This window comes from Lagenorhynchus albirostris, chromosome 2 (genome assembly GCF_949774975.1).
Source record: "Lagenorhynchus albirostris chromosome 2, mLagAlb1.1, whole genome shotgun sequence".
NCBI classification, from domain to species: Eukaryota; Metazoa; Chordata; class Mammalia; order Artiodactyla; family Delphinidae; genus Lagenorhynchus; species Lagenorhynchus albirostris.
This window is the reverse complement of record NC_083096.1, coordinates 164,317,909-164,338,242: the sequence shown is the minus strand read 5'-3', so window position 1 is coordinate 164,338,242 and position 20,334 is coordinate 164,317,909. Positions and strand designations below refer to the sequence as shown.

The 20,334-nt window shown below is 45.0% G+C and overlaps 1 protein-coding gene across 6 annotated transcripts in view; it reads right to left on the bottom strand.

Moving 5' to 3' along the window:
• The window catches only part of PTAFR (platelet activating factor receptor), a 37,227-nt gene that overhangs the window by 6,864 nt on the left and 10,029 nt on the right, over positions 1-20,334 (bottom strand). The window contains exon 2 of one of the 6 annotated variants that reach the window (XM_060140870.1): positions 16,502-16,604. The exons of the other annotated variants lie outside the window; for them this stretch is intronic. The gene's annotated coding sequence lies outside the window, so the exon portion shown is untranslated. The remainder of the gene's footprint in view (positions 1-16,501; positions 16,605-20,334) is intronic. 6 annotated transcript variants of the gene reach the window in all.

Here is a 20,334-nt window from a genome sequence, read left to right as displayed (position 1 = left end):
TAAATCTTAGCACAATTGTAATCGTATTCATGTTTGTATGATCGTTTCACACTCTCCCACTTGACTGTGAGCACTGGCAGATCAAGGACCTTGTCTGCCTAATCAACACTATTCCCAGCACCATGAATCAATAAATAAAAGGAATGGGTAATAAGCCTTGTTAATTACACCCACCCCTTAGGGAGCCCCAGAACAGTGGAAACACTTGAAGAAGTCTATAGATACTTACAGGTGAGTTTAAAGAAACCACTGGCTGTAATTTGAATTTTTCTCTTGATTGAGAAAAATTTTGTTCTTTGTTCTATTTAGTATATGGTGGTGGTTTGTCTATGTTAATTAAATAAATGTAGGTTCAATTATTCCAAGAAATCATTGCGATTCCTTTAAAAACAAAAAACTCACCCTCAAGTTGCATTGTGAATTACATAGTTGATTTGAATTACATACTTTTATTCTGCTTCCTCAGCAGCAAATTGCTAGCTTCTACTCAGCTGGGATCTTTTCCACTCCTAAAGGTGACCCTGCCATCTGATCCCAAAGGTGTAGGACAATAACTCTCAAAGGGTGGTCCATGTAAATGAGGGATGAGAGAGGAGGTCTATCCCTGAAAACTTTCAGGGAATCCATGAGGTCAAAATGATCATCATAATAATACCAAGACATTATTTGTCTTCTTCACTGAGTTGACTGACCTTTGCGCTGACAGTACAAAAGGGTGAGCAAAACTGCTGGCTCCTTAGCACCAGTCAAGGCAGGGACGCCAAACTATCATAGGAGTCATATTCTTAATAGCTACGCATTCAGCGTAAAAAAAAAAAAAAGCCAATTTCACTTTATTTTTTTATTATTTTTTTTTAATAAATTTTAAAATTCTTATTATTTTTGGCTGCATTAAGTCTTTGTTGCTGAACACAGGCTTTCTCTAGTTGTGGCAAGCGGGGGCTACTCTTTGTCGCAGTGAGCGGGCTTCTCATTGCGGTGGCTTCTCTTGTTGTGGACCATGGGCTCTAGGCACGTGGGCTTCAGTAGTTGTAGCACATGGGCTCAGTAGTTGCGGCTCGAGGGCTCTTCCCGGACCAGGGCTTGAACCCGTGTTCCCTGCATTGGCAGACAGATTCTTAACCGCTGTGCCACCAGGGAAGCCCAGTACACATCCTTTTAATAATCTGTGTATCGGAATGGGAAATACACGTGAAACATCTCTGCTGCAAACTGGAGTGGTTGTCTTCAGAAAAAGACCCAATGCCACTGTTTGAGCTGTGAGCTGAGCTGTTTTTTGGATCATCATTATCACTTGAAAAAATGACTGGCAAACTATGGCTTTTCAGAGACTTGGGTATCTGGCAGACTTTTTCTCAAAAAGTCACTATAGAAATAAAGCGATCCTGTCACTTCAAGTAAAACCGATGATGGGATTTTGCTGCCATGATTAAAATTTGAACTTCCAAGAAAAGATTAAAATGTTTGGAAAATCTGTATCTGCCAGCATGAGCTTGACAGCTTTCCAATAGCCAAAGAATTTTCTGATGTGATTGGTAGTGATATTAATTAATACAATTGTTTGATATCTTATAATGAAAAGTCAATATCTGGAAGACCTGTATATCTCAGTGAACCAATATTTTCCAAATGAGGAAAGCATGATGTTTCAAAATTACATAGAGGCAAAAGATTCAAAGGGCAAGATAGACCAATACATTGCCTTGTTCACGGATGACAAAAAGTTTGTTGATATGATTCAGTATACATTGCAACTAACTTTTAAGAAACTACCATTTGTGGAGTTCTGATGTAGAATCAAAGAAGAGTATCACCAATTATCTGAAAAAGCCATTAAAATATTCCTCCCTTTACAAATACACATACATCTGTGTGAGGGCAGATTTTCTTCATATACTTTAACCAAAACAACATATCATAATAGACTGAGTGCGGAAGTGAATATGAGAATCCAGCTGTCTTCTATTAAACCCAACATTAAAGAGATGGGCAAAAAAAAAATGTAAATCAGTGTTACTCTTCTCCCTAAATTGTTTATGTTTTGAAAACTTTAGTTATTTTCCACTAAAAACATTATTTATGTTAACATGAAACGAGTTTATTATTGGTTTTTACATTTAAAAACAAAAATTTTTAGAATGTCTTAGTTTTCATTTTGAAGACGGTAAATATTGTTAGGTATACCCATGTAAACAAAAGTTCTCTGGGGCCCTCAATAATTTTTAAGAATATAAAGAGATCCTGAGGCCAGAAAATTTGAAGATCAATGCTCCACAGTCTCAGTTCACCACCCCGCCCCGTCCCCCCATTTCCTTTGAGCCTAAGACGCCCATTCATCTGGGACTGGCCTTGTTTCTTTTTCCTGCTGGACCCTTGTGCCTTAGGGAACCCTGTTCCTGGGGCCTGAGAGGCGGGGGTGGGGAGCAGCCCACAGCTGGGAGGTGTGTGGTGCTCACTCTGGGTCTTTGAGGAAGTCACATCCCTATCTACCCCCAACACCCTATCCCCACCCCTAAGTAAGTCCTGTCCTCTTCTTGGGTTTAGGCTCCAGCACAGTGGAGTAGGGACAACTGTCCTCCAGAAACTATCCTTCTCCAGGCAAAGGACTCCACTCAGGACATCCTCCTGGTCCCTGCCCCTTATGCCACCCCTGCCCAGGCCTGTTGAGAAAGTCTTCCCATGAGGATCAGGATTTGAATAAGGCTCATGAGGTGCTCACCTGGGTACAAAATTTAAGGGAGCGCCCAAAACCTCAGTAATCAAGATAAATAATATTTGGATGCAATCATTTGAAGAATCAAAATCAGTATTACTGATGCTTCCTTTTGCCCCAGGCTCTAATACGGCCCTGCCTGGCACTATTATGATCCTGTCTTCATTTAAACTTTTGGTATTTTGTTCATCATGGATTTCGAGGGGTTTGGGAGGTTTTTTTTTGGTATTAATTGATTTAAAAAAAAAATAGTCTCACCATGTGAATGGGGCACACACAGAATAGCCCAGCTCACCCATTCAGTCACTCATTCATGCCTTCTCTGGACAAGCTCACTGCTGCTGGCCTGGGCAGAGTCCTGAGGCTTCTGAGAACAGACCTCGTCTTTGTCCTTCAGTGGCTCACAGGCCATTTTGCAAGAGAGAGATTCAGAAATAGATAGGTGCTTAGTGTTAGGATGGTGGAGGTTCTAGATGTCAGGGTCATTCTGAGTGTGCCCGTGACCCAGACTTGACGGTCAGGAACGACTCCTGCTTATGCTGAAGGAAGACAAGGAGTCAGCCAGATACAGCTGGGAGAGAGGAAGACGTCTGGAAGAACAGGAGAGGATGTGCCTTGTTCTCAGGGAACTTGAGAAGTTTGGTTTGGCTAAAACTTAAAAGGTGGGTGGGGTGGTGGTGAGGAGAGACAGGACCTACAAAGCAAGCATCAGTCAACTGAAGTAGAGTCTTGCATACTAGGCTAAAGGAGTTTGTATTTGATTCTGCTGGAAATGGGGAGTCATTGAAGGATGTGGAGTTTCAGGTTTATGGAATATGGCTTTGACTGTTGTGTACAGAATGAATTGGAGGGGCCTCAGGTCAGAGGCAGGGAGATAACAAAGAGATAACTGCAACTGTCCAGAGCACCAAAGGGAAGCTTGGAACATGGCAGAGAGGATGGAAATGGATGGCTGTGAGAATGATTTGGGAGATAGAATGGACAGAACTTAGAGATGCACGGGATAGTGGTTGAGAGAAAGGGAGGAGACACGGATGGCCAGGTTGTCTGGCCCAGATGAATGGAGCTGGGTGGCGTCTGTCTTCACGGAGATGACACTGAGGAGGAAGAGTGTGGGGTGTAGAGGATGAACTTCGTAGGGGCCATATCACAGGTGGAGTGCCTGAGAAACACCCAGGAGGATCCAGGGTTAAACCCTGAAGAGCCCAACATTAGAAGAGAATGGACATCCCTGGCAGTCCAATTGTTAATACTCTGCACTTCCCTTTCGACAAAATTCAACACCCATTTATGATAAAAACCCTCCAGAAAGTAGGCATAGAGGGAACCTACCTCAACATAATACAGGCCAAATATGACAAACCCACAGCCAACATCATTCTCAATGGTGAAAAACTGAAACCATTTCCTCTAAGATCAGGAAGAAGACAAGGTTGTCCACTCTCACTATTATTCAACATAGTTTTGGAAGTCCTAGCCATGGCAATCAGAGAAGAAAAAGAAATAAAAGGAATCCAAATTGGAAAAGAAGAAGTAAAACTGTCACTGTTTGCAGATGACATGATACAATACATAGAGACTCTTAAAGATGCCACCAGAAAACTACTAGAGCTTATCAATGAATTTAGTAAAGTAGCCGGATACAAAATTAATGCACAGAAATCTCTTGCATTCCTATACACTAATGATGAAAAATCTGAAAGAGAAATTAAGGAAACACTTCCATTTACCACTGCAACAAAAAGAATAAAATACCTAGGAATAAACCTACCTAAGGAGACAAAAGACCTGTATGCAGAAAACTATAAGACACTGATGAAAGAAATTAAAGATGATACAAACAGATGGAGAGATATACCACGTTCTTGGATTCTTGGAAGAATCAACATTGTGAAAATGACTATACTCCCCAAAGCAATCTACAGATTCAATTCAATCCCTAACAAACTACCAATGGCATTTTTCACAGAAATAGAACAAAAAATTTCACAATTTGTATGGAAACACAAAAGACCCCGAATAGCCAAAACAATCTTGAGAAAGAAAAACGGAGCTGGAGGAATCAGGCTCCCTGACTTCAGACTATACTACAAAGCTACAGTAATCAAGACAATATGGTACTGGCACAAAAACAGAAATATAGATCAATGGAACAGGATAGAAAGCCCAGAGATAAGCCCACGCACATATGGTCACCTTATTTTTGTTAAAGGAGGCAAGAATATACAATGGAGAAAAGACAGCCTCTTCAATAAGTGGTGCTGGGAAAACTGGACAGCTGCATGTAAAAGAATGAAATTAGAACACTCCCTAACACCATACACAAAAATAAACTCAAAATGGATTAAAGACCTAAATGTAAGGCCAGACACTATAAAACTCTTAGAGGAAAACATAGGCAGAACACTCTATGACATAAATCACAGCAAGATCCTTTTTGACCCACCTCCTTGAGAAATGAAAATAAAAACAAAAATAAACAAATGGGACCTAATGAAACTTCAAAACTTTTGCACAGCAAAGGAAACCATAAGCAAGATGAAAAGACAATCCTCAGAATGGGAGAAAATATTTGCAAATGAAGCAACTGACAAAGGATTAATCTCCAAAATTTACAGGCAGCTCATGCAGCTCAGTATCAAAAAAACAAACAACCTAATCCAAAAATGGGCAGCAGACCTAAATAGACATTTCTCCAAAGAAGATATACAGATTGCCAACAAACACATGAAAGAATGCTCAACATCACTAATCATTAGAGAAATGCAAACCAAAACACAATGAGGTATCACCTCACACCGGTCAGAATGACCATCATCAAAAAATCTACAAACAATAAATGCTAGAGAGGGTGTGGAGAAAAGGGAACCCTCTTGCACTGTTGGTGGGAATGTAAATTGATACAGCCACTATGGAGAACAGTATGGAGGTTCCTTAAAAATCTAAAAATAGAACTACCATACAACCCAGCAATCCCACTACTGGACATATACCCTGAGAAAACCATAATTCAAAAAGAGTCATGTACCACCATTTTCATTGCAGGTAGGAACAGGATGGTCAAGATGGAGGAGGAGGACCAGGGGACCACCACGCAAGACCCAACAGAAGAAAGTTTCAAGAGTGTGGCAGCAAGTGGCCAACGGTGTGAAAAGCCTCAGCGAGATCCAGCACAATGAAGACAGGAAAGCAAACATTGCACAGAGCCACTCAGAAATCTATCTCCCTGATCAGACGGACAGTAGTTTCCTAAGTATGCGTTCAGGAGTGAATGAGAGGCAAGGAAGTGGAATGTCAAATTCTCGTTTGAGAAGCTGAGTTAAGCAAATAAAGGCTGTGTGTGGACCTTGTGTGTATCTTGATTTAAACAACCTAACTGTAAAATATATATATATATATATATATATATATATATATATATTTGTTAGACAACTGGGAGAACTCAAACACAAAGTATTAGATGGATTTAAGAAATCGATGCTGGGAATTCCCTGGCAGTCCAGTGGTTAGGACTCAGCACTGGTCGGGGAACAAACATCCCGCAAGCTGCAAGGCACAGCCAGAAAAAAAAAGAGAAGAAATTGATGCTAATTTTGTGAGGCTGTGATCGTGATATATTGGTTATATACTTTTAGATTTTTAATTCCTTATCTATTATACACACATACTGAGGAATTTATAGGTAGGATTACACAATATCTCAGTTTTGCTCTAAAATATTCCAGGAAAAACATGCCAGTGTGCTAATCTCAAATGAGAAGCAGGAACCCAACCTGAGACAATGTGTACTCAGGTCCTTCCGAACCCAGGGCCTCCCCAGTCCACACGGCCCTCACAGGAGGCCCAGCAGAGGTAGGCCTCTTCCTTCCAGATACAGGACAAGAATCAGTGTGGACGTCTTGGGCGGAACCCCTGCCTTTGCCAGTAGCCTCGTCCTTGGCACCTCCGATACCCACTACTTCTGCTGCCTTCTCTCCAGTCACAGGTCCCACAGGTCTCTCCAGTCACAGGTCCCACAGGTGCCAAGTTGTCTCCCACTCCCTTGGCCTTCATCCTAAACATAATCCCTTTGAACCAACAGATCCTTGAAATCACCCAAAATGTAACCAGTCTAGTCTCCTCTGGGTCTGGGGGCTCATACATCCACGCCTTCATTCATGCTCCCCTCCCTCTCTCTGCCCAGCTGACTACTGATCATCCTTTAAAGCTGTTCAGGCCTCCTGTCCTCCAGGTAGTTTTTCCTAAGCCTCTCCGACTCTTTCACATCCTGCCTCTCCCCCAAGACCCGGTTAAGTGCCCATCCCCTGGGCTCCCAAAGCTCACTGAAATTGCCTGTGTGTGTCCTTCTGCCACTAGGCCTTAGCTTCTTGAGGAATGAGCCCATGTCCATTCATTCACCTGACATCCTTCTGACTGCCCAGCACTGTGTTGGGGACACTGTGGGAATAAAACAGGCAAGATTCTGGCCCTTGAGGAGCTTATACTCTAGTCATGGAAAACAGACAAAAATAAGTACAGAGATAAATGAACAAGGTAATTTCAAATTGTGATGAATTCAATAAAAGAAATAAAAATAGTGACATGATGAAGATTGGATAGAGGGCTACTTAAAATAGAGTGACCAGGGAAGGCTTCTCAGAGGAGGTGACATATAAATGAAACTAGAGGCAGATATACCATGAAGCCAAGGAATTAAGCTTTAAGACCCCTTCCTAGGCCTTGTTCCTAATTGTATATTTATAATTTTGTGTCTCTTAAAGAGGGGCCCACATATTGTATAAGCTTCAGAGTCCTACAAAACCTGTGTCTTCCCCTGGCTAAAATCTAAAACGTGAAAAGGAACAAGTCAAGAGAAAATCTAGAAGAAGCATATTCCAGGCACAGGGTGTCACGTGCAAAGGGCCTGCAGTGGGAATAAGTTCATCATATTCTGAGCTAAAAATAAATGTGTCACGTTCAGGGAACTGAAAGGTCACTGTCCCCAGAGAAATGGGAAGAGTAAGATGAGATCTGAGGGCAACAGACCCCAAATCACTCCTACGCCATGGTAAGGAGTTTGGGTTTTATTCTGTAAACATCAGAGGGCCTGGACTATGTCAAGCACATGAGCAGCAGGATCTCTCTCTCCAGCTGCTGGGCAGAGAATAGAGGGTAGGGGACAAGAGTGGAAGCAGAGAGACTATGTCAGAGGCAAGAGATGGTGGTGACGTGGACCAGAAAGTAGCATTTCCAATTCCTCTCTCCATCCCCAGCACCCAGCACAAGCTTGGCCAGAGTAGGAGCTTAACAAACATTTGTCTAGTGAACAAATATCTAGCAACTAGCAAGATTGACTCTTTTGTGAGGGCTGCAAGAGGGCTGACCCAAGAAGATGGTAGAGGCCTGATCTCTCCAGTGACAAGAGCACCAGTGGCTGCCTGCTCCCCAGAGCAGCCTCCAGGCAAGGCAGAGTGAGCCCTCTACAACCTCATTTACTCAAAGTGTGGTCCTTGCACCAGCAGCAGCAACATCACCTGTGAGCTTGTTAGAAATGTAGAACCTGACTCTACCTCAGGCCTGCTGTTCCAGCATCTGTATTTTAACAAGATTCCCCAGTGATTCACGCGCACACTGAATGTTGAGCAGTGCTGTGCCTCCACACGCTGTCAGCCACATACTTGCCTGTTCTAACACCTTCCATGGCTCCCCATTGCCTAGGACCAAGTGCAAGCTCCTTCCCCATCTCATCTCCCACCAGCCTCTACTACCACTCACCCTCTACTCCAGCCACAATGAACTTCTTGCTGCTTCTCTAAAAACTATTTCTCCTCAAACCTCTGTGCCTTTGCACATGCTGTGGCCCCTACTGAGAATGCCTTTTGCCTATTGCTTTACCTAGCAAAATCTTACTCATCTTTGAAGACCTAATCTAAAGAGTGCTTCCTCCGGGATGCCTTCTCTCTTTGCCCCAGGCAGAATGAGTTGCCTCCTTCTCTGGGTTGCCATGGTACTGGGCACATTCCTCAGCATAGCATCTGACACTGTATGTTGTAAATATTGATTTCTGTGCCCTTCCTCGCCAGGCTGAGAGCTTCTTGAGGGCAGAGACTAGATCATTTTTATCTCTTTATCTTCAGTGTCAGACATTAAAGACAAAATGAATGAATGACCAAGCCCTGACAATTATTCAGAGGAAACTAGTATGAAGGAAAGGGGTCCAGTCTCTCTGGGGAGAAAAGGCAGGGTAGGGAAAAGGCCTCTGGAGTCAGAAAGACCTGGGTTCTTAACTGGCTCTGCCATTTACTTGCTGTGTGACCTTGGGCAAGTGACTTCACCTCTCTGAGCCTCAGTTTCTTCATCTGCAAAATCTTATAAGCCAAACTATGTTTCCAAAGATAAGCATGCAAAGTAGCCACAAATGGCCAGGACTTCCTCTCACTATTGGCCCAGTCACTTGGAGCCAGGGGAGGGGACTGTGGATCACCAGTGACCCCAGGGACTCTAACCCACATACTGGCTTTCCTGCCAGCTCTGGACAGGGTGTTGGGCTAATGCCAACAAAGCTTTCAACGCCTCAGGAAGGGAAGGAGCATTCGGAGGGAGAAGGAAGAGGAGACTCAGACCACTCAACTTAACACGTGGGCAGGGCTCCCTGATTGATCAAGGCCAGGCAGCAGGCCCAGGCCCAGCATTTAGCTGGGGGGTGGGCTAGGGGGGCATAAATATTTATGGAGACAAGAAGAATTCTACCATCTGTATCTCCCACCCTCTGCCCTGCAGAGTATTCAGTCCCATCCCCCACTGACTGCCATTCCCATACTGTCTGCAAACAATCCCATCCCCTTAGGGGACCTAGAGAAAGGGCTCCCATCCTCAGCTGGACAGTCAGAGGGACCACTGAGATCTGGGCAGAAGGAATTACGTGCTGATGACTTCCCCAGTGTGGACTGTGGGTTGGGACGTTGGGTTTACCAGTCAGACTGGCTCCTAACATTTGTGGGGCCATTTGGGGTCAAGAGTACAAATGTCTAAATATTTATAAGCTATAAATCAGTCATATCTAACTTCATGCACATTCCATGAATCAGCAGCTCCTCGCAGCCTGGCAAGCCTGGGAGCATGGGAGGGACACTGGCTCCAAGTGGGCACTCCCTCCGGGATCCAAGGACTCCGTGCCCTGTGGGGGAGGGCATGACTGGAGGGGAGCCAGAGCCAGCCCACCTAAGCTCAGGGCACTGGGCATCATTCACTGATTAAATGAACAGACACCTCTTACCCATGATCGTATTTCCTCCTCAAATCAGCCTTGCAAGGTGAGTTTTACAAAATTTTTCCAGCAAAAAAAATGAGGTCAGAGAAGGAAACAGACTTGTCCACAGTCACATAGCTGGGAAGTGGCCAGTGAGATTTTGAACTCCAAGGCCCATCCTGTCTCTCCCAGGCCGAGCTGTGGCCCCTGGTAGAAGCAAACGACTCCTTGGCCAACTCATCCACTCACAGACCTGTCCTATTGCCTGAGAACAGGCGCTTCAGAGGCTGCAAGGCCCCGGGAAGAGTTGCCTTCGACCTGGGGCCCTGCTTTTACCTTTGCTCCCCAAAGTGGGGAATTGAACAGGGCAAAGGCAGGGGAGGGACTGCTCTGCATTCATCTAACTCCTGCCAGGCAGCGTTGAAGCTGGAATCAAATCCTTGTTCAAACATTAAACTCACCCCATGACTCTGTGTCTCTGTCTCTTCACTGGTAAAATGAGGATTTAAAAATGAGCCTAAGAGAAAAGGAAATTAAGAAAGTAATCCCATTTATGATACCATCAAAAAGAATAAAATACTTAGGAATAAACTTAACCAAGGAGGCAAAAAAGTTGTACACTGAAAACTGCAAAATATTGCTGAAAGGAATTAAAGAAGACACAAATAAATGGAAAGACATCCTGCGGTCATGGATTGGAAGATTTAATATTGCTAAAATGTCCATACTACCCAAAGTGATCTACAGATTCAATACCCTATTAAAATCCCAATGGCATTTTTTGTAGAAATAGAAAAAATAATCCTAAAATTCATAAGGAATCTCAAAGTACCCCCGGGAGTCAAAACAATCTTGAGAAAGAAAAACAAAGCTGGAGGCCTCACACTTAATGATTTCAAAACATATTACAAAGTACAATAATCAAAAGAGTGTGGTATTGACATAAAAACAGACATGAAGACCAACGGAACACAATAGAGAGCCCAGAAATGAATCCCTACATATATGGTCAAATGATCTTTGACAAAGGTGCCAAGACTACACAATGAGGAAAGGATAGTCTCTTCAACAAATGGTATTTGGAAAACTGAATATTCACATGCAAAAGCATGAAGATGGACCCTTATCTTAAACCACATACAAAAATTAACTCAAAATGGATTAAAGACCTAAACATAAGACTGGAAACTATAAGATTCCTAGAGGAAAACCTAGAGGGAAATCATCATGACATTGGAATTGGCAATGATTACTTGGGTATGATACCAAAAGCACAGGTAACAAAAGGAAAAATAAACATTTGGAACTATATCAAACTTAAAAACTTCTGTGTAGTAAAGGAAACAATCAACAGAGTAAAAGCCAACCTACCAAACTGTAGAAAATATTTGCAAATAATATAAGGGATTAATATTCAGAATATATAAAGAACTCTTACAACTCAATAACAACAAAAAAAATTTTAAATGGGCAAAGGACTTGAAGAAACATTTCTCCAAAGATATACAAATGGCCAACAAGCATATGAAAAGATGGGGAGGGATGGATTGCAAGTTTGGGATTAGCAGATGCAAACTATTATATATAGAATGGATAAACAACAAGGTCCTACTATATAGCACAGGGAACTATATTCAATATCCTGTGATAAACTATAATGGAAAATAATATGGAAAATAATGTATATATATATATATACATATATATGTATAACTAAATCACTGTGCTATAGAGCAGAAATCAACACAACATTATAAATCAACTATACTTCAATAAACTAAATTTTTTTTTAATTGCCAAGAGGCAGGGGGGAAAAAAAGCATATGAAAAGATGCTCAACATCACTAATCATCAGGGAAATGCAAATCAAAACCACAATAAGATATCACCCATTAGGATGGCCTCAATCATAAAAGTAGAAAATAACAAGTGTTAGTGAGGATGTGGAGAAATTGGAACACTTATGCACTCACTGTCGGTGGGAATATAAAATGATGCAGCCACTATGGAAAACAGTGTGGAGGTTCCACAAAAAATTAAAAATAGAACTCCCAAATGATCCAGAAATCTCACTTCTGGGTATATTTCCAAAAAAAAAGTGAAAACAGGATCTTGAAGAAGTATTTGTATACCCAGGTTCACAGCAGCACTAGTTACAATAGCCAGGAGATAGAAGCAACCTAAATGTCCATCAACAGATGAATGGATAAACAAAATGTGGTATAATGGAATACTATGCAGCCTTAAAAAGGAAGGAAATCCTGTCCTATGCTACAACATGGATGAAACTTGAGGATATTAATAAGTGAAATAAAACAATCACAAAAAGACAAATCCTGAATGATTCTACTTATATGAGGTTTCTAAAGTAATCAAACTCACAGAAACAGAAAATAGAACGGTGGTTGCCAGGGGCTGGAGGGAGGGAGAAACAGGGAGTTGATGTTCAATGTGTACAGAGATTCAGTCATGCAAGATGAAAAAGTTCCAGAGATCTGTGGTATAACATGCATATAGTTAACAATACTTTAAAATTGTTAAAAGGGCGAATCCCTCTTACATGTTTTTTACCACAATAAAAACAATTTTTAACGGGTCTCAGAGATGGCAGATTTGAAAATACATTGTATAATTTTAACTCGGAATCATATGGCTCAGCTTTTTTATTTAATAGTTGTGTGACATTTGGTAAAACTGCTTCCCCTCTTTGGGTCTCATCTATAAAATGAGGACAATAACACATCTACCCTATAGAGCTTTTTGTGAGCACCCAGCAAGATAAAGGATATAAAGTATTTGGGAAAGGACAGTGGTTAAGATCACAGACTCTGGCGTCAGACAAACCTCCGTTCAAATCCTGTCTCTGTCCTGGCTTCACGACCATGGTCAAGCTTATCCTTCTCTGAGCCTCAGGTCCTTCCCCTGTAAATGGAGCTGATAATATTTCAAGCACATAGCTCCCAGCATGGTGCGAAGATTCAATGAATAATGTAACACAATTTCAGGTATTCATGAGCAACAGCTCTAAAAAGCTGTATCTACAGGGAATCCAGAAAATCAGCTGATTAGATCAGATCAAACGTTTCTCAAAATAGCACCACTGTCATTGCAACCGTTCACATCTAGCTCATCCCAAGTTTACCCCAGCTTGAAGCCACCTATATCAAGCTTCCAGATATATCATTAACCCTGAAAACTTCTGGGAACCAGTCACATCTTTTTATGGCAGCTAGAGACAGTTGGCAAAATGCTATCAGCCGATTCTCGCCTAAGACAATTTCACCTCCATAAGCCTCTGTTCATTCATCTGTTTAAAAAAAAGAATCCTAACACCACATCATAGCATTTTTGTAAGGATTAAATGGAAAATGCCTGATCTATAATAAGAGCTCAGTGAATGCTAGCTACTGTTAGTCTTACTTCTCTTGCCCCAGAAAGGGTTAGAGGCGCCACCTTTGGTTCCCGTAACAAATCACACTGCATTATAATGGCTGTTGATTTCTCTTTCCGTTCTGGGCTGGGAACTCCCTGGGTACAGGTTCTCAGGCATTACACACACACACACACACACACACACACACACGCACACGCGCACACGCGCACACACACACACACATACACACAGAGTCACATTGTCCCTCATCCTTCACTTCCAAACCTCTCACACCAGCTTCAGCCACTCCCAGCCCTTAGATTCCCTGGGACCAATAACACACCATAGTTCAGGGACTTCCCTGACGGTCCAGTGGTTGGGACTCCGTGCTTCCACTGCAGGGGGCACGGGTTCAATCCTCGGGGAACTAGGATCCTGCATGCCATACGGCGGCCAAAAAGTATAAATAAATAAATAAATAAAATAAAGGTTTAAAACACCATAGTTTAATCATTTCCCTTCTGTGAGTCCTAGTTTTCACATCAATAAAACAGAAATGATATGAACATTGACCTCACAGTATAGCTTTGAGGTTGAAAGCAGGTAAACTTCTAACATGCTCAATAAGTGAGTTACCTCCTATTCTGGCCTCCCCTGATGCTTGACATTTGTGCCCTGGCTTGGCCATGCCTCTGTGCTTCTGGTCATATCCTCTAAAAATTCCCCTCATGGAGTGGTTTCACTACCATTTGTCCAGGAAACAGAAGGATTTGAGGGGCAAATAAAGGGAGCAAGTTTCCTGACCTCTGGGGAATTCTGCACTAGGCTCTACATGGTTTCCAGTACAAGGAGGCTAGCACCACGCTAGGTACATTTATTGGTGGATGAATGGAGCTCATTGTCCGGGAAGAGGTCAGGGACAGGGTCTAGGGCCCCAGAGATGGGGGATGGCCTGGGCATCAGAGTTTCCCAACTTTCTTTCTCACTTGGGGCCCACCTGATCCCAGGTTTATATATTATATTGATGAGACTCAGTCTCTGCTCATCTGATCTAGGACATCCCTGTGGAGTTGGGGGACCCTGAGCCTGGCCTGAGTCTCTCCTTCTGGATCCAAGATACCCAGGTAGTATCTGTCTGTGAGTCACCCTCCCCCACTTCTTGCCTCCTGGAAGTCAGCCAGGGCAGGGAAGAGGAAGCACCCAAGGAGGTGCTTCTTCCTCTGGGTTTCCCCAGCAAGGGCACACCTCTGTTATACCAGGAATCATTCTGACATCTTCAGGGGCTGGCCCAAGGGAAAATGTAGGTTGCAGGACACAGGCCCTGCGGTCACACAGACTCAGATCTGCACCTGGCTCTGCTCTTTCCTAGCTGATCTTCAGCCCTTGAAGCCTCTCTTTCTTCATTTGCAAAATGGTGATAATAGAACCTTCCTCATAGGGTAAGTTATAAGTGCAAAATGAAGCAACTGATGCACGAGGTTATTGATCAAAAACTGTGAGCTCCTCCCTCCCCCTCAGAAAATGTTTGTTGAATGAATGAATGAATGAGCAAACAAATCAGCAATGTACCAAAGCAGCCACATATCTCCTCCTTTGGAAGCAGCAACCAAGGGTGGCTGAAGAGAAATACGAATTACGATCAGGAATTACGATCAGAGGATCTGGGCTCTGATCTCACCCACCACCTAGAGTGAGTCTCTCCCCAGTTCTAAGCCTTGGGATCTTCATCTGCACACACCCCTCCCCAACCAAACCTCAAACACTATTGCGAAAAGGAAGATGGTTGGGTGTGGTAAAGGGTTTGGTCAAGAGTAAGGCATTTGGGGAATTGAAACGGACTTTATAAACTGAAGAGATCTGCAGAAATTTTTGACATGCTTCTCCCATCAGCCAGCTGAGCTCAGCTCCAAACTTAGACCCTGAAGGTCCCCTCCTGTAGAATTAAGAAGGGGGGAGGGGCTGCCGAGTGGTGGTCTTCCCCCCAGATAGTCTCCCCCACCACCATCTCATTCACACACACACACACACGCACACACACACACACACTCTAAGCACCTGGAACACAGCTGTGTATTCAGTCAAGAGCTAAATCAGAGCTTCCTGAATGCTTGGGGAGAGACTCCGCTGGTCCCCTCATTCTCTACAGATGAGCAAGTGTCTGGGCAGCAGCCTCCATTCACCACACCCACATCTGGACCTGCCAGTGAAGGACAGGGACTACCAGCCTGTGCTCTGTCCCTACCCCCTGGAACCTGCTGGGGAAGCAGGTTGTGAGCCAGGCACTTTGTACCAGCAACCTGGTTATCCTCTTCATCATCCCCCTGGAAAAACCCAGCAACTAGTGAATTCCTAAGTACGCAGCGCCGTACCAGACCCTTTACCTCTCCTGATCTTCAGGCTGGGGAGACAGCGTTATCCTTATTTGACAATTTGGGAAACGGAGGCACAGAGCGGGAATGTGACATGGTCAAGGCCACACAGCTAGTAAAGCAGATGGCTTCCAGCCCCTGAGATCTAGGTAGCCCCCTCTCATCACCTTCACCACTTCCAAGTGAGGTCTCTGAGGTCACTTCAGCACTGCCTTGGCCTTAGAGAACCAAAGAGGGAAGTAAATTCCCTGGGAAAGTTTGGTCACGAGGAATTCCTTTTAAGCAAGAGCCTCTGGGCCTGAAGAAGATGCCAAAACATTCCCTTAAAAGCAGAAACACTGGGACTTCCCTGGTGGTGCAGTGGCTAAGAATCTGCCTGTCAATGCAGGGGACAAGGGTTCAAGCCCTGGTCCGGGAAGATCCCAGTTGCCGCAGAGCAACTAAGCCCGAGCGCCACAACTACTGAGCCTGCGCTCTAGAGCCTGCGAGCCACAGCTACTGAGCCCGCGTGCCACAACTACTGAAACCCACGCGCCTAGAGTCCAAGCTCCACAACAAGAGAAGCCACCGCAGTGAGGAGCCTGTGGGCTGCAACAAAGAGTAGCCCCCGCTCACCGCAACTAGAGAAAGCCTTGCGCAGTAAGGAAGACCCAACGCAGCTAAAAATGAATTAATTAATTAATTTTAAAAATTAAAAATAAACTCCAAAACAGAAGCACTTGTTTGCTTAGACACAGTCTAGGGGCCATGACCTTGGTCTCCTGAGGACATTGTAACACACCTCCTCCTGGCCCTGCCAGGCCTGGGACGCCTCTTACCTGTCCCGGGGCAGCGGCCGCCTCTGTCAGGTCTGAGTATCTGTCTGCAGCCCCGGCCTCTGTGCTGTCTGGAATCGCAGAAGTGAGGAAACAGAGCACATCCCTGCCAAGTCACCCACAGGAGGAAACGTCATGACCCCAGGGCCCCTCCACAGAAACCTCAGAGTTGGGTCACCCAGGCCCTGGGCGCTGCTCAGACGTTTCTCGCAGAGAAAGGGGCAGGGTGGGGTGTGGGCAGCGGCCACCGAGCCGGGAGCTGGGGAGGAGGCAGAGAAGAAGCAGACAGGGAGAGAGCAAGAGGGGTGAGAGCGTGCATTCGAGACAGCACAAGTATGAGGGAGAGGGGAGAGGAGACGTGAGCGAGAAAACAGAATAAGAGAGAGAGTCAGGGGAAAGGAGAGATGGAGGAGACAGGCACACACAGAGAGACAAACGTAAACACAGAGAGAGAGCATGAGAGGAATGAGATTTGAGGACAAAAACCAAGGGAGTTACAGAGAAAAAGATGAGACAGTAAGAGCGCCTGTGTGTGTGTGTGTGTGTGTGTGTGTGTGTGTGTGCGCGCGCGCGCGTGCATGAGCATGAGAGAAAAGACAAAAGAAAGGGAGAGAAGGAGGAAAGGGAGAGGCAGCTGGAATATAAAGAGGATGAGGAGAAGGGAGGAACTCGGGACAGCTGCTGTGGTCAGTGCCATGGCCCGGCTGGGCTCCCCTGGCGACCAAGGAGCACCAAGGCCAAGGAACCGATGGGGACAGAGCCCTGCGGGGCTGGGATTGCCGGGGAGGAGGGCTCTCAAGACCCGGGGCAGGAGTTTGGCAGCGAGTGAGTTGGAGGGAATAGGTGAGGGTGAGTAGGTGTGGGCAACTGAGCAGGTGAACGCAGGTGAGTCTGTCAGTGAGCCTGTGCGTGTGTGAGTGTGCATGTGTGTGAGCGTGCGTGCGTGCGTGTGTGTGTGCATGTGTGAGAGCGTGTGTGTGAGTGTGTGTGAGCGTGCGTGTGTGTGAGCGTGCATGTGTGTGAGTGTGCGTGCGTGCGTGTGAGTGTGCATGCGTGTGTGTCTGTGAAATTCCGGTGGTGGAGGCTTTTTGTGTGAACAGAGGTGAGAGATGGGCCCAAGTTCCCTGCCTCAGTTTCCAGTCTATTTATCCACGCATTCATTTAACCAATAAACGTTTATTGAGCCCTGCAGGCACCGGGCACTGCAGAGGACACTGTCTAAGGAAGCAAGCCCCTCAGCTGAGAGCCAACCCAAAAGCCTCCCACTCAGGGCGGGAGACAGGTCTAGACAGGACCGGGGTCCCACAGCCGGGCAGGTGCAAAGCAGAGGTGGTAGTACGGGCTCCTGACGCCCCATGCAGGGTCCGGCCTCAGCTCTGCCCTGGGTGTCTGGACTGGCCCCCTCCTGCTCTTTGGGACCCCACTGCTGCTCCTTATCAAAGCCAAAAATGGACCTCAAAGGACAAACCACCTTTAACATGTGAAGAACTAGAGCCAAAATCTGCCCCCTCCCCCAGCTGCACCCCCATCACACACAGGTGGACACACTCAAACCACCTAAGCACACAACCCTTGCACACTCACGTACACTCAGTACACACCATCATGCAGAGATACCCAGTCATAATTACATCTCCCTACTCACCTGCACACTCACAAGCTCAGGTGTCACATCTGTCATGCCCTCACTCACAACTGCCCAGCGTCACCTCCTTCCTCGTGCTCATTCACACACTCTCCTCAGATCCTAAGATGTGGCCCAGGCCTCCTGGGAGGGACTTTGAAAAGGCCCAGTTTGGTCATCCTTTCTCATCTCCCTTGGAAGCATTTTGAGCCTTGAGCACCTGACACAGGAGAGAACGTGGTGGTCTGTTCATCACGTTCAACCTTCACACAAACTATCCACCAGAGCTGAGGCCCTAGCTCTGCTCCCCAACCCAGATCCTCTTCTCCCAAACTGGCTTCACCTTCTCAGCCATCCCCCAGCCACCACGTTCCAGAGGCACAGAGGGACCTCCAGGATCAACCTTGACCACAGACTGAAGGACACCTGGCTCAACTCCAGACTCACGCCTGGTTTTCAATAGTCCCTCATGTATGTGCACGGAGCAATCGCAGTTCAGCACTCTTTGAGATTATCAATAATCAGGGCAGGTAGGCAGAGGTTATTATCCGCATTTTACAGATGAGGAAACTGAGGTTGACTCCTCTCTCTCACACCCACGTCATTCTGTTACCAATTCTGTCAGTCCTACTTTAAAATATATCCAAATCTGAATCTAATAAAGCCTTTAGATCCAAACTTCAGTTTGTAGGAAATACAGGCACCAGAGGAACAAATTAAAGGGCATTTCAGGGAAGCAATCTGCCAAATCCAGAATGTGAGACCAGGACAATCTACAGGAGAACTGACCCAGTTCCTTCGACAACCACGGCGGGGGGAGGAATGGCGAGGGGGCTTTTAATCTAGGAATCCCTAGATTAAAAGAGACTTAAGAGATATAAAAATCAAATGCAGGGACTTCCCTGGCGGTCCAGTGGTTAAGACCATTCTTCCACCGCAGGGGACACGGGTTCCATCCCTGGTCAGGGAACTAAGATCCTGCATGCTGTGCAGCGCAGACAAAAAAAAAAAAAAAAAAAATCAAATGCAACCTGTGGGTCTTGTTTGGAACCCGGATCAGTCAAGTCAACTGTAAAAAGATACATGTATCAGTTAGGGTCCTGGAAAGAGATGGCACACTCAACGTGGGCAATCTGAGGAGAAAGGGATTACTTAAAGAGACGCGGGCAGGTCTAGAGAACCAAAAGGAATAGTGTAGTCGTCCAAGGCTGCCAAGAGTGGGGTGCCCTTTTCATCTGAAGGGCTGAGGAGAGGGGGCAGTTGCTGGAACACAAAGAGGGTAGCTATTTGGAAAAGGCTGCCTGACAAGAGTTGTGACCTTGCGTAGGCAGTTGTAGCTGGTCGTCAATGACCAGGCAGAGGGGGAACCAGGACATAAATACCCAAATCTCTCTCTTCTTCCACCCTCTGGTTTCTTACCAGTGCCTCCCATTGGCTGAGCCCAACCAGAAGCAAAGGAGATGGATAATGTTGTCCATACAGATCAGCCTCTGGGGGCACAGGGTTGGGTGGAGATGGGTGGAGAGTGGATCTGGAGGGGAAAACAGAAGATATCCAGGACAGACACATTTGAGAAAATCAGGGAGAATTTCATATGGGCAGGATTTTAGATGGTTCTAAGGGATTTAAAAAATTTTATTAGAGCATAATGGTGGTGTGGTTATATAAGGAAATGTTCATATATATGGAAATATTTAGGGATGAAATTACAGGGAAATGGTTTAAAATATTACAGTAAAATAAGGGGAGAGAGAGAGAGGAGGTGAAGGGAGGGAAGGGAAGGATGAAAGGAACGAAGGAAAGAAAAAGAGAAAGAGAGGCAAAATATTGAATCTAGAGAGTGGGTATTTTGTAGGCTGAATAATGGTCCTCAGAAATATCAGGTCCTAATCTCTGGAACCTGTACATGTTACCTTATGTGGCAAAGATTTTGCATGTACAATTGAATTACTGCTCTTGAAATGAGGAGATTATCCCAGATTATCCAACTGAGCCTTAATGCAATCACCAGCACCTGAGTAAGAGAGGAAAACTTGATACAGACAGAAAAGAAGGCAATGTGGCCACAGAGGCAGAGTGATATGGCCACTAGCCAGGAACACCAGCAGCTACCAGAAGCTGGAAGAGGCAAGGAATGGCCTCCGCCCTAGAGCCTCTGGAGAGAACGCCAAAAAGAAAAAAAAAAGAAACTGATTTTGGAATTCTGGCCTCC